Source organism: Aethalodelphis obliquidens, unplaced genomic scaffold, assembly GCF_003676395.1.
Source record: "Aethalodelphis obliquidens isolate GAN/ISIS:26980383/991018 unplaced genomic scaffold, ASM367639v1 scaffold74, whole genome shotgun sequence".
Classification (NCBI taxonomy): Eukaryota; Metazoa; Chordata; class Mammalia; order Artiodactyla; family Delphinidae; genus Aethalodelphis; species Aethalodelphis obliquidens.
The window spans coordinates 7,962,363-7,975,336 of NW_020838018.1; the positions used below are offsets into that span (position 1 = coordinate 7,962,363).

At 41.9% G+C, this 12,974-nt stretch overlaps 1 pseudogene; it reads left to right on the plus strand.

The window, feature by feature from the left end:
• The first annotated feature begins 8,424 nt into the window (after nucleotides 1–8,424).
• LOC113612280 (NADH dehydrogenase [ubiquinone] 1 beta subcomplex subunit 7 pseudogene) lies at nucleotides 8,425–12,180 on the plus strand (annotated as a pseudogene).
• The last annotated feature ends 794 nt before the right edge of the window (nucleotides 12,181–12,974 follow it).

Sequence of the window (12,974 nt, forward strand, 5' to 3'; positions counted from 1 at the left end):
TTTTAACAAATTTTTTAAAAAATCATGAGGCAATCAGGAATGTTGGCATGTTGACTAGATATTTGATGATATTAAATTATTATTGTTTGTTTTTTTGGTATGATAATGGTGTTATGGTTATATTTTCAAAATAATCATTAAAAAAAAATCTATCCCAAATGTTATCACTTTTTCCTACTTATCCAGCATTATTACCCTTGACCAAACTAACATCCTCTCTTGTGGGATTTTTTTACAATTGCTTCTTAAATGATCTGCCTGCTTCTACGCGCCCCCCCGCCCACGCCACCAGTCTGTTCTCAGCACAGCAGCCAGAGACACCCTGGTAAAATGTACCATATTATACCACTTTCCATCTCATTCAGAGTAAAAGCCAAGTCTGTTCAAGCTACAAGACCTCATGGGATCCTCCTATGATCCCTGTGACCTCATGTCCAGCTCTTCTGGGTCATTCCACTCCGTCCATTCCTTATGTAAAAGAGTAGGCAGGCTCCAGCTTCAGGGGTTTTGCATTATTTTCCCCCTGCCTAGAACCCACTTTCCCCAGAAACCTTCATGTCTTGTTTCCTCATTCCCTTCAGGTCTCTGAGACTCTCCCTGACCATCCTGCTTAAATTAGGAAAGTTCCACTTCTACTCCTTCTGCCCCTTTCCTTGCTCTTTTTCTCCATAGCATTTATCACCATCTGACATATTATCTATTTCCTTTTTTTTTTTGTCTGATATTCCCATTAGGACATAAGCTATGAGAGACTGTTTTGTTCATTGCTGTGTCTCCAGGACTTAAAATAGTGCCTTGTACATAATAGACACCAAACAAATGTTAGTTGAAAGAATGAAGGAATGACTGCTATTGTGTGAAGGCTGTGTGTGCTAAAGTATTGATAGCTGCATTTCTGAGCAAGTGCAAAAAAGACTTTTGAAGTCTTCCAGGCATCCTCCCAAGGGAAGAATGGCCCTCACTTTTCCAGGGACAAGAAAGGAGCTGGCCAACCTTGTGGGCAGGGCTTTGGGCCAATTCAGTGGACTGTCCTCGTGGCTTCCACTGCTGGGTGTGTAATTGGCATTGGTGTTTTCCATGAACATTCCGTGAATTCTCATAAACGCCAGAAGGGCTGATACCTGTGGGGAGTTGCTGCATGTAGAGAGGTGCTGGTGCCTTTGAGACCCCACAACCCTATGATCCCTTTTTGGTTTTTTAAATTAATTTATTTATTTTTGGCTGTGTTGGGTCTTCGTTTCTGCGTGAGGGCTTTCTCTAGCTGCGGCGAGCAGGGGCCACTCCTCATCGCGGTGCGCAGGCCTCTCACTGTCACGGCCTCTCGTTGCGGAGCACAAGCTCCAGATGCACAGGCTCAGTAGTTGTGGCTCACGGGCCCAGTTGCTCTGCAGCATGTGGGATCCCCCCAGACCAGGGCTCGAACCCGTGTCCCCTGCATTGGCAGGCTCTCAACCACTGTGCCACCAGGGAAGCCCCCTATGATCCCTTTGAGCTAAAAATCTTTCTGATTGATCATTTTTCTGATCAGAACATTTGGGAGGCAGCCTCCCCTGGGGGGGCATCCATTGATGGGGTTTGTTGCCTCCCTAATGATGCTAAGAGGTACACCTCTTTTGAAAAGCATCTCTTACCTTGCTCTTGGGTTCTTGTCAAAAGTGAACACCCGAGAGTGTTAAACACACATAGAGGCCTTGTGACTGATATTTTGAGGGGTAGGGTAACTGGGACTCAATAACTAACAGTGTGGGGAGGGCCCAATAAACCTCCCTTGTCAGATGGAAACGGTGTATTTAGGTCTCCAGCTGGCCTGGCCCCAGTGGGGTTTTCAGCTTTACATGACAAACAGACAGCCATCCCTTTGGGGGAAATGTTATCCTCCATTCCACAGCCTGAAGCAAAGTCACTCGCTCAGTGGGGCTTTCATTCCGCAGTGGTTCTTCTAAATGCCTGGGCCTGGTTCGCTGATGGTTCGGCTAAGCTAAAACCCATGGTGTCCACTGGGTAGACACCACGCTGTGGCTGTTCAGCATCCGCGCCATCTACTTGGAACAGAAAACAGATGTGGTCTCTCTGCTCCGTAGGCAGAACTCAAAGCTGTCCTCACGGCTCCAGCCAATACTCCTTGACGAAGCTTGTTATATTTTTGCTAACTCTTGTTTGGGCTGTTGACAATGTCCTAGCCATTTGGTCTGCCACTTGGAAAATTACAGAGTGGCAGATTAAAGATTTCCCTCTTTGGGGCCATCAACTATAGAAAAAAATCACGGCTGCTAATGGAACCATCTGGGTGACTCCTATAGGTTCCCATGGTGAGGACCCATTCTCTGATGAGACCGACTGGAATCAAGCTGTGGATTGAGCCTGCACTGCCCAGGCAGCCACCTTTGCTGCCTGGACCGATCACTGAACCAGACATGCAACATACCCACCACCGTAGACTGGGCACCAGGCAAATGACTCTATGTTTAAGATGCACACACTACTACTGCGTGCTGGGCCCGCACGTCCTAAGAAAAGTTGAACTGTTGGTCTCGGTGAGGGAGGCCCATTGCACAGGGCAAAGCCGTCGAACCTGTGCCCCACTCCTGGGGCTCACCACTGTTGACAGTTTTTCAGGTTGCAGTGTTGCTGTCTCAGTACAATCAGCTGACTCTGCCCAGACCACTGTGGTCCTTGGAATGAATCTTTGCTACATTTCTGGCTTTCCAGACGTTTGCAGTCTGATGATGATGCATCTTTGATTGCAATGGACTCTCAAGCCAGTCACGGTATTTGATGGACTTTCTGCACAGGCCACCATCCACAGGCATCTCGGCTTGTTAAGCATTGGAAGAGCCTCCTCAAAAGTCAACACAAAGGGATTTTTGACCCTATGTCTATCACCTCTTCCTGATCCGTGTGTGTTAACAAGGCAGCATGGCCACTAACTGTGACTATTCTTAGAAAGTGATCTTTTGTTCTTGACCACTCCCTGGGTACTAATCAGGATGAAAAGGTGGAGTGTTACGTAGACCTATTTTGAGAAATTGGGATTCCCTTCTATGTCCAATGTTTCTTTCTTTCACCTAATGGCAACCCCAGCAGGCCTGACTGCTTCACCCTCTAGTAGCTGCCCAGCCAAAAGAAAGACCTAGGGATTTCAAACTTAATGCTAAGTTTTTAAAAAATATTAACCCTTTGTGCAGTTTGCTGACCTTCAAACTACGAAGTAATATCAAGTGTGACAATCTGAGTTTGAATTTTTTCCCCCAAGAATTTTGTCCCCAAAACTGAATAATAATTCTGTACTAGACCCACAGTTCCTAAACTGTGTTCTGAGACACCCCAGGGTGCCTCGGCAGCAAGCCCATGGAGCACCGTAGAATACAGTTGACCCTTGAGTAAATGGGCTTGAACTGCACTGGTCCACGTGTATGTGGGTTTTTTTCAATAGTAATGCTATGGTACTACACAATCTGTGGTTGGTTGGATCCGTGGATGTGGAACCTTGGGTACAGACGAATCACGTATAGAGAAGACTGACTATAAATTACACGCAGATTTTCGAATGTGCAGAGGGTTGGTGCCCCAGCCCCACACGTTGTTCAAGGGTCAACTGTATTTTAATAGTGCAAGGGAAACACAGTGATACTCATCATCTGTCGGAAACTACGCAACTTACTAGTACAAGGTAGATCATGACTGCAACATTAGATTGTTTTCCTTTTGATAATGTCATATCTTTGCAAAGTTGGGTTTTCTGCAGTTGGTGTGATAAAAAGCAAATACTGCATGAATATCAGTGTGGTACAGGAAATGAGTATGGTAGTGCCCAATCTGATTCCAAGGTTTGAGAAGTTGCACGGTACCCAACACGTCCCAGGGAAGTAAATATGATTGCAGTAGTCTCCCTTATCCTCGGGGGACATGTTCCAAGTGGATGCCGGAAATCTAAGATAGTACTCAACTTTATATATACTATGTTTTTTCCTATACTAACAGGCAGTGTATACAGCATGAATATGCTGGACAAAGGGATGCTCACATCCTGGGTAGAACAGAGCGGGGTGGTGTGAGATTTCATCATACTATTCATTTAATGGTGCACAATTTAAAACTTATGAATTGTTTATTTCTGGAATTTTCTGTTTAACATTTTGAGACAGCAGTTGCCAGAGGGTAACTGAAACTGTAGAAAGTGAAACTGTGGATAAGGGGAGACTACTGTTCTTTAAAATAGAATAAATGTATTATTTTTTTCTTTCAATTTATATGTATTTTTTTCATATGGCTACAAAACTGTGACAACATAAATATGTGTTAAGATAATTGGATCTGACAACTTAATAAATGGAATTTTTAGATATTTCTTTTGTCCTGAGTTGCTGTAAAAAATTAAAGAGACACTAGAAGCACAACTGATTAAATTTTTTTAAAAATACACTTGTCCCTCTTTTACCTGATCCTTCTGAACAAAAGGTCTAGGTGTGACAAATGGTAAATTTATTGGAATGGGACCCAGTGGAAAGAGAGTACTGACTTAGGTACCAGGGAGGACCACTTTGGTCCCTGGGATGGGGGCATGGGACAGGGAGGGACATTAATGATTTGTCTCTGGAGAATTGCCTCTGGAGCTTCCTCAGAAAAGAAGACACCCTGGTTCTCTCCAACTGTGGCAAGCCCTTTAAGTTGACCTGACTGCTGAGTTGGCCATTCCCTGCAAGATGGTTGGACTTTGATTTAATCACTGTTCTCTTTAATCTCAGCTGAGAGCCTGTTGGAAACAACAGGGCTTGGTCCTCGCTCCTGTCCCTTCTACACAAAACACCCATCAGATCTCACCATCATTCCCCTGGCCATTGCTCAGTCATTCCATTGGGTGGATGAACGCCAGTTGGCTCGTAGCAAAGAAGAACTGTTCACCAAAGTCATGGTGACTTGCACTTCCTCCCTTCCTTCTTTCCTTCCTCCCTCCCTTCCTTCCTTCCTTGCCTGCTCCATTCATTTTAACCATTTGACTTGCAGTCTTTCTCTATTATTATGTTTTATGTCTATCTTTTTCTTTTAAACACCGTATAGGTGGATTTTGTTTTTAAATCTAGTTTGGTAATCTTTGCCTTTTACCTAGAAAGTTCAGCCCACTTATGTTTATTGTAATTATTAACACTGTTAGATTTATTTCTACCACTTATTTTGTGCTTTCTCTTTGTCCAGATTTTTCTGTGACTTATTTTTCTTCTTTCTTGCCTTTTTTATTTGGATTGATTGTGTTTTTCTCATTTTATTATTTTTTTCCCTCTACTGATTGGATAGATATGCATTTTATTTCTTTTTAAAAAATTTAAAAATAGAACAACCATATAATCCAGCAATTCGATTTCTGGGTATTTATCCAAAGAAAACAAAAATGCTAACTCCAAAAGATGAATGCACCCCCATGTTCATTGCAGCATTATTTAAATAGCCAAGATATGGAAACAACCTAAGTATCTACTGTTGGATGAATGGATAAAGAAAATGTGATACACACACACACACACACACACACACAGAATGGAATATTACTCATTCATAAGAAAGGATGAAATCTTGCCATTTGTGACATGGTTGGACCTTGAGGACATTATGCTAAGTGAAATAAGTCAGACAAAGATGAATACTGTATGACTTCACTTATATGTGGTATCTAAAAAGACAAATAAATAAAAACAAAAAAAACAAGCACATAGATAAAAAGAAGAGATTGGTGGTTGCCAGAGGTTGGGGGCAAGGAGGTGGGAGAAATGATTGAACGGGGTTGAAAGGTATAAACGTCCAGTTATAAAATAAAAAGTCCTGAGGCTGTTATGTACAGCATGGCAACTATAATTAAAAATACTGTATTGCATATTCACATATGTATTCAAATATGTATTGCATATTGCTGCTGAGAGAGTAAATCTTTTTTTTTTTCAGTTAACACATTTAATTATTCCTTACTATGAAAGTAATATATAATCAATATACAAAATTTTGAAACAACAGATTTGTGACTTGCCTAAGGTCATGCTGCTCTAATAAGTGGCACAGTCAAGGCTTAACCTTCCCTGAGAATCTATGCTGCCAACCACAGTTTTGTAGGAAACCATTTCCCTATGTTTGTCTCCTTTGGCTGACTCACATACAGGGTCAAATTCATTGTTATTTAACATACTGGCACGTCTCAGTTCAGGGCGTTTGTTTGTTTTGCACAGTTCTATCTGTCTTTAACATAGGTTAACAGTATGGAACTTCTCTTGGCCAAAAAGGCAGCCAATAGTAGTAGTATTGGGGGATAGTAGTAACATCCTCATGATAGCAAATGTAACTGGAGAAGCTATTGAGGCAAATGGAATGATACATGATAAACTGGCTCATTTCAGAGACTATCTAGTGATCTGAAAACTTACACCTAGCTTGATGGCAATGCTGTCATACTGTATGCAAATTAGTAAATTTTTGGCATACTGTTTGGCCAGGGGAGGTCCCAGGTCACTTCCTCCTTTCCTTTTGTTTCCCCAAGCTCTACTTCTGCTGATGGGGGTGTTTGTTTGCTTTGTTGAGAATCATACTTTAAGATGATGCCTGCATATGGGCTTCCCTGGTGGCACAGTGGTTGAGAGTCCACCTGCTGATGCAGGGGACATGGGTTCGTGCCCTGGTCCGGGAAGATCCCACATGCCGTGGAGCAGATAGGCCCGTGAGCCATGGCTGCTGAGCCTGCGCGTCCGGAGCCTGTGCTCCACGACGGGAGAGGCCACATCAGTGAGAGGCCTGCGTACCGCCAAAAAAACAACAAAAAAAATTATGCCTGCATAAATACATCATCGCATTTGTTTCCTTGGTAAATATTGGCTTACTTCTCTTTTTAGTTTACATTTAAGTTCAAAGTAAGCCCTATAAAGTGTTGGAGAAACTATGTATCAGGGTCTCAGCCCCTTCATCCGTAATATTAAGGGTTAGGTTAGATGATAACTGAAGACTTTTCCATCTCTCAGTTTCCTTAAACTTTCCATTAGTCACAATGGAAGAAATTTCAGGACCTGGGATCACATTAACAAATTTTTGTTTTTCAGCAAATTTGGGTGTATTCCAGGAAATGTTGCTAATTCATTTCCTGCCAGCTGCAGAGAGTGGAATTTGTGATTTTCGTCAATTGATGAGTGTCAGATAATATTCATGACAAACTGAAATCAGAAGGGAAGCTGACTTTTAGTAAGGACATCAAAATGATAGGAAGTTAGGAACTGGACCCCATTTCTCATGTGTGAAGTGGAATAAAGTGAAATAAAGTTCTCTGCCACAAATATGTTCAGTGAAGTATAAAAAAATCTCCAGTTACAATTTTGGCTTATAAAAATAATATCGCACTCCTTTCCTTTACTCTCAGAGCCTGAATGGAATGTAGACAGAATAATGACTGTCCAATTACACGCCACAGTGGTGCTCCTTTGAGGAGGTGTGGTAGGAAATGCACTGGCGGTAGAGGTAAAGAGACTTCCTTCGATTCTTGATTACCCCTCTTACTGGTGTGTGAGCTTAGTCATGTTATTTAATTTCTTTGAGCCTAAATTTTCTCATCTATAAAATGAAAATAATAAAATGTTCCTGAGAGGTTTATTGAAAATATTAAATTTTAACATATTGGTAATGGCTACTGCTCAACCAATCTAGGTCCACAGCTTCGTATTCAAAAGTTTGCAATCTAAAAGTTGTAAAAATTATTTTCTTGAAACCTCCTTGGTGGCAAAACCTCAACTGTCTGATCTGATTTCACTTGGTAGAAATTTTTACCTGATCATGTGAAGCTATTTACAGTCTTTACGCTACTTGAGGTGAATATTCATGTTTTACTGCATAAATATGTGTTTGATTATTTGTGCTGTCTCAGACCACTCTAGGGGAGGTATACAATGTACAATTTAATATCTTTTTAAAATTTAAAACTTCCTGAATTCTGAAATGTACATGGCCCCAAGGATTTCTGATAAGGGATTTTAGGCCTATTGAGAGAGTAAATCTTAAAAGTTCTCATGACACACAAAATTTTTTGTAATTGTGTAAGGTGATGGATGTTAACTAGACTTATTGTGGTGAGTATTTTTCAAAGTATACAAATACTGAATCCTTACGTTGTGCACCTGAAACTAATACACCATTATATGTCAATTATACCTAAATTAAAATATTTTAAATATATATTTTAAAAATTTAATATGCATGATGAGAGAGTGTAGAGTTAATTATTATTACCCTCCTCCAGAACCTTATAATGCTTTTATTCTAATTACCTCCCTCCTGACTTATATGCTATTTTTCTTAACCTCTTAGCTCTATCATTTTTTTAAAATTTCACTGTATTGGACACCTCTTATGCTCCATTACAGATCCTCTTGGTCTTACGTGTCCCTTTATATAACCCGTACTATGGCGAACAGTCTTCTGTGAGCACTCACCAGGTCTACAGGGATACAAGCTGATAACGCCTAGCCTCAGGCTTGCCCTGTGCCTCTCCTGCTTTCTGCCCTGAGGCTTCTGTGTTGATGCCAAGGCATGGAGTAGCATGGGAACATCGTGGTGCACCTAAAAAGTATAAGGGGTTAATACTCATTTTTCTTCATTTTAGTACTTGGAAAGTCCCTTACAGAGGGTTTATTAGAGGTAAATCTCTGTGTTTGTCTGAAAATGCTTTATTTTACTATTGTTCTAGGAAGAAAATTTCACTGGATATGCATTTTCTAGGTTGACAGTTCTTTTTTTCGCTTAAACTTTCAGGCCTGTGGAGATGTGTGTGTGTGTGTGTGTGTGTGTGTGTGTGTGTGTGTGTGTGCGTGCTAGTGTCTTCAAGGCTTTTTCTTTTTCTTTTTAAAAAATACTTATTTATTTATATTGGCTGCGTCGGGTCTTAGTTGTGGCACACGGGATATTTCCCTGTGGCATGCAGGCTTCTCATTGTGGTGGCTTCTCTTGCTGTGGAGCACGGGCTCTAGGCACATGGGCTTCAGTAGTTGTGGCACACGAGCTCAGTAGTTCTGGCTTGCGGGCTCTAGAGTGCAGGCTCAGTAGTTGTGGCGCATGGGCCTTATTGCTCTGCGGCATGTGGTATCCTCCCAGACCAGGTCTCGAACCCATGTCCCCTGCATTAACAGGAGGACTCCCAACCACTGCACCACCAGATTTATCTTCTAATTCACAATGTCTTCCTTCAGCTGTGTCTTTTCTCTTGTGTTACTTTTCTTCTGAACATTTAATTTCAATTTCTATATTACTCATTTGTAGAAGTCCTATTTTGGTTCTTTTTCAAATCTGCCTAGTCAATTTTGATAACCTTTGCTCTTACTCATGGTTTTAATTGCCACCTTTATTTCTTAAAACGTATTCAAGATTTATTTATATTCTGGGTCCAGTGATTCTTTTTTTGAAATCTTTGTGGATCTGGTTCTGTTCACTGTAGTTTCTGCTTGTTTGCTAATGTTTTTAAAGGAGGTTTTATTAAGATCTATTTTACATATCATAAAACTTACCCTATTAGAGTATTCAATAATTTTTGGTAAATTTATGAGTGGTACAGACATCACCACAAATCAGTTTTAGAACATTGTTATCACCCTAATAAAATCCCCCAGGCCCATTTACAGTTCACCCTCATTCTCACTTCCAGCCCCAGACAACCACTTGTCTACATTCTGTCTCTATACATTTGTCTTTTCTAGACTTCTCATATAAATGGAGTCATACAATATATGGTTTCTTGAGTCTGGCTTCATCTTTTAACATAATGTGTTTTGAGGTTCCTCCATGGCACAGCATAGTAGTTTGTTCCTTTTTAATGCTGAATCTGTCCATTGTATGAGCACACTACATTTTGCTTATCCATTCACCAGTTGATGAGCATTTAATTGGTTTTCAGGTTTGGGCTCTCATAAAAATTGATGCTATGAATGTATGCATGCAAGTTTTGTGGGAGCATATGTTTTCATTCCTCTTAGGTAGAAGTGGAACTCTTGGTTCCTAAGGAAATTTTTTGTGGAACTTTTTGAGAAACTGCCAAATGTTTTCCCAAGTGGTGCCTCCCTAACCGATCTGCTTATATGACCTGAGCCACTGCTGTGGCTGGCCTGGCCGTTGGGTTCTTATTACGGCTGCAGGATGTACCACAGCAGCAACCATCAGGGAACTTTGAAAAATCAAGTGCTGGAGGGCACATGGCATGCCTGAGGGTCACACAGCAAGGTCATGGGGAAATATATACGTGTATATATAGAGAGAGAGAGAGAAAGAGAGAGAGAGAGACAGACAGACAGACACAGAAGAGAGACAGAGACAGAGAGACAGAGAGAGAAAGACACAGAGACAGAGAAAGACAGAGACAGTGACAGAGAGAAACAGAGAGAGACAGAGACACAGATACAGAGACAGACACAGAGACAGATAGAAAGTGAGAACCTGCAGTTCTGCCTTTATTAAGGTTGAGAGTGGGGTGGCTAGGGTTTTGCAGGTTCACTCTTCATTGGTGAATTTAAAACCTAAGAGCATGGACTCCCACAGGAACCTGCAGCAACAGCAGACATGGCGGGGGACACCTGGCCAGGCGCTAGCTGGGTGATGCATTGAGGGAGCCTGACCCCCTCCAGATGCCCACCTTCCCACCCGACTATGGCTTCCTCAGGCGCAAGGAGCATGGGATGGTAGCGCCTCAGCTGCAGGTGGAGCAAGGCGCAGCCGGTGCTTCATCAGTATGACTACTGCGCTCACTACCTCATCGAGCTTCTCAGGTGTAAGCTGTCACATTCCCTGACTTCCTGGCCTGCAAGCACGACAGCACAACTGGGACTACTGCGAGTACATGGACTACGGGAAGCGCATGAAGGAGTTTGAGTCAGAGCCCCTGCTGCTCCAACAACAGCAGGAGCAGAAGAAGGCAGACACAGCCAGAGCCAGGGGCCCGGTGAGGTGGCCTGAGAGGTGGGCTGTAGTGCAACTGCCTACCATCCTGTGGACCAGTCAAGAAATAAAACCTGCAGGCCCCGCCACCCAAAATAAATGAATGAATGAATGAATCCCAAGAGCAGGAATTAGGGCATGGGGAGGAAAAAGCAGGAGCACTCAACAGGTCAGCGTCACCCAGGGCTTTCTAAAAGGGGAACTTCTTGGGTGGAGGTGTCCTGGCAGCATGTTTATTTGAGATGGACGTCTTTGAAACGGGTGTCTTGGCAATGAGAAGCTTAATACCAGGCACTTGAATTACAATGAAAAAAAAGCTTAATGTCAGGCACTTACAGCACAACATCCTTGCTGACTTTATTATTGCATTAGTCATCTAGGGCTGCCATTACAAAATACTGCAAACAAGGTGGCTTAAATGACAGACATTTATTTTCTCACAGTTCTGGAGGCTAGAAGTCCATGACCAAGGCGCTGGCAAATTTGGTTTTTGGTGAGGGCTCTCTTCCTGACTTGTAGACAGCCACCTTCTTGTTGTATTGTGTTTTCACATGGCCTTTCCTCTTTGCTCACAGGGAAAGAAAGAGAGATCTCTGGTGTCTCTTCTTCTAAGGACACCAGTGCTATGAGTTGGGCCCTACCCTTATTACTTCATTTAACCTTAATTACCTCCCCAGAGGCCCTGCTCCAAATACAGTGACGCTGGGGGTTAGGTTTCAACATATGACTCTTGGGGGGACAAAATTCAGTTCGTAACATCCTGCCCTCTGGTCCCGCCAAATTCATGTCCTTCTCACATTCAAAATACATTCACCACATCTCAATAGCTCCAAAAGTTTTAACCTACTCCAGCATTAATTCCAAGCCCAAAATCTCATCTAGACATCATCTAAATCAGATATTGGTGAGACTTGAGGTATGATTCATCCTGAAGCAATATTCCTCTCCAGATGTGAAGCTGTGAAGAGGAAATAGCTTTGTCACATAGGCTTGTGGTGACAGTGGCAGCACTGGTGATGGCTGAATCACCTTTGGGGTTATTCTTCCCTTTTCTTAAAGGATTAAGCATGTTGAATCGCTCTATTGTCCTGTCCTGTAGAATCCCAGAAGTCCAAAAGCCATCCTTTAGAAAGCCTTCCTTTATTTCATCCAGTCTCTGTTCCCTTTGGTCCAAACTGGCAGTGTCTCTGCTGCTGTTCAACATAATCCTATTTTTGCTTCTAGCTTCTGCTGAGATAGCTGATTAGCTCCATCGTTAACCATGGATAATCTCCTAGTAGAGTGATTGTCTAGCCACACCCTTGGGTGTTCTCTCCAGAACAAGCTTTCTCACTTTTGCACTATAGATAGGCTGAGAACTTCCCAAATCTTCAAACTCTGATTCTTTTTTGCTTAATCTTTCTTTCAATTTATCTTTCTCCTCTTACGTTTTACTATAAGCAGGAAGGAGAGGCCAGGTCACGCCTCAACAGTTTGCTTAGATATCTCCTCAGCTACATATCCAAGTTCATTTCTTGTGAGTTCTACCTTCCACAAAGCACAAGACTACAATTCAGCCAGTTCTTTCCCAGTTTATAACAAGGATCACCTTTCTTCCAGTTTCCAATAACATGTTCCTCATTTCTGTCTGAGACCTCACCAGAAGCACCTTTAACATCCATATTTCTACCAACAGTCCCTTCAAGGAAATCTAGGCTTTTTCTAGCATGTACCTCAAAAGTCTTCCAATTATACCCATCACCCAGCTCCAAAACCACTTCCATATTTTTATGTATTTTTTACATCAGCACCCTACTTCATGGTACCACAATCTGTATTAGTCAGGGTTCTCCAGTGAAACAGAACCATTAGGAGTATATATATTTATACTTATATTTATATATATTTTTATATATTTTTATATATTTATATTTATATATACATACACTTTCTACTAAGGAATTATAATATGTGATTATGGAGGTTGACAAATCCCAAGATCTTCAGTGGAGTTGCAGGAGAGCCAATGGTGTAGTTCTAGTCCAAATTCAAAG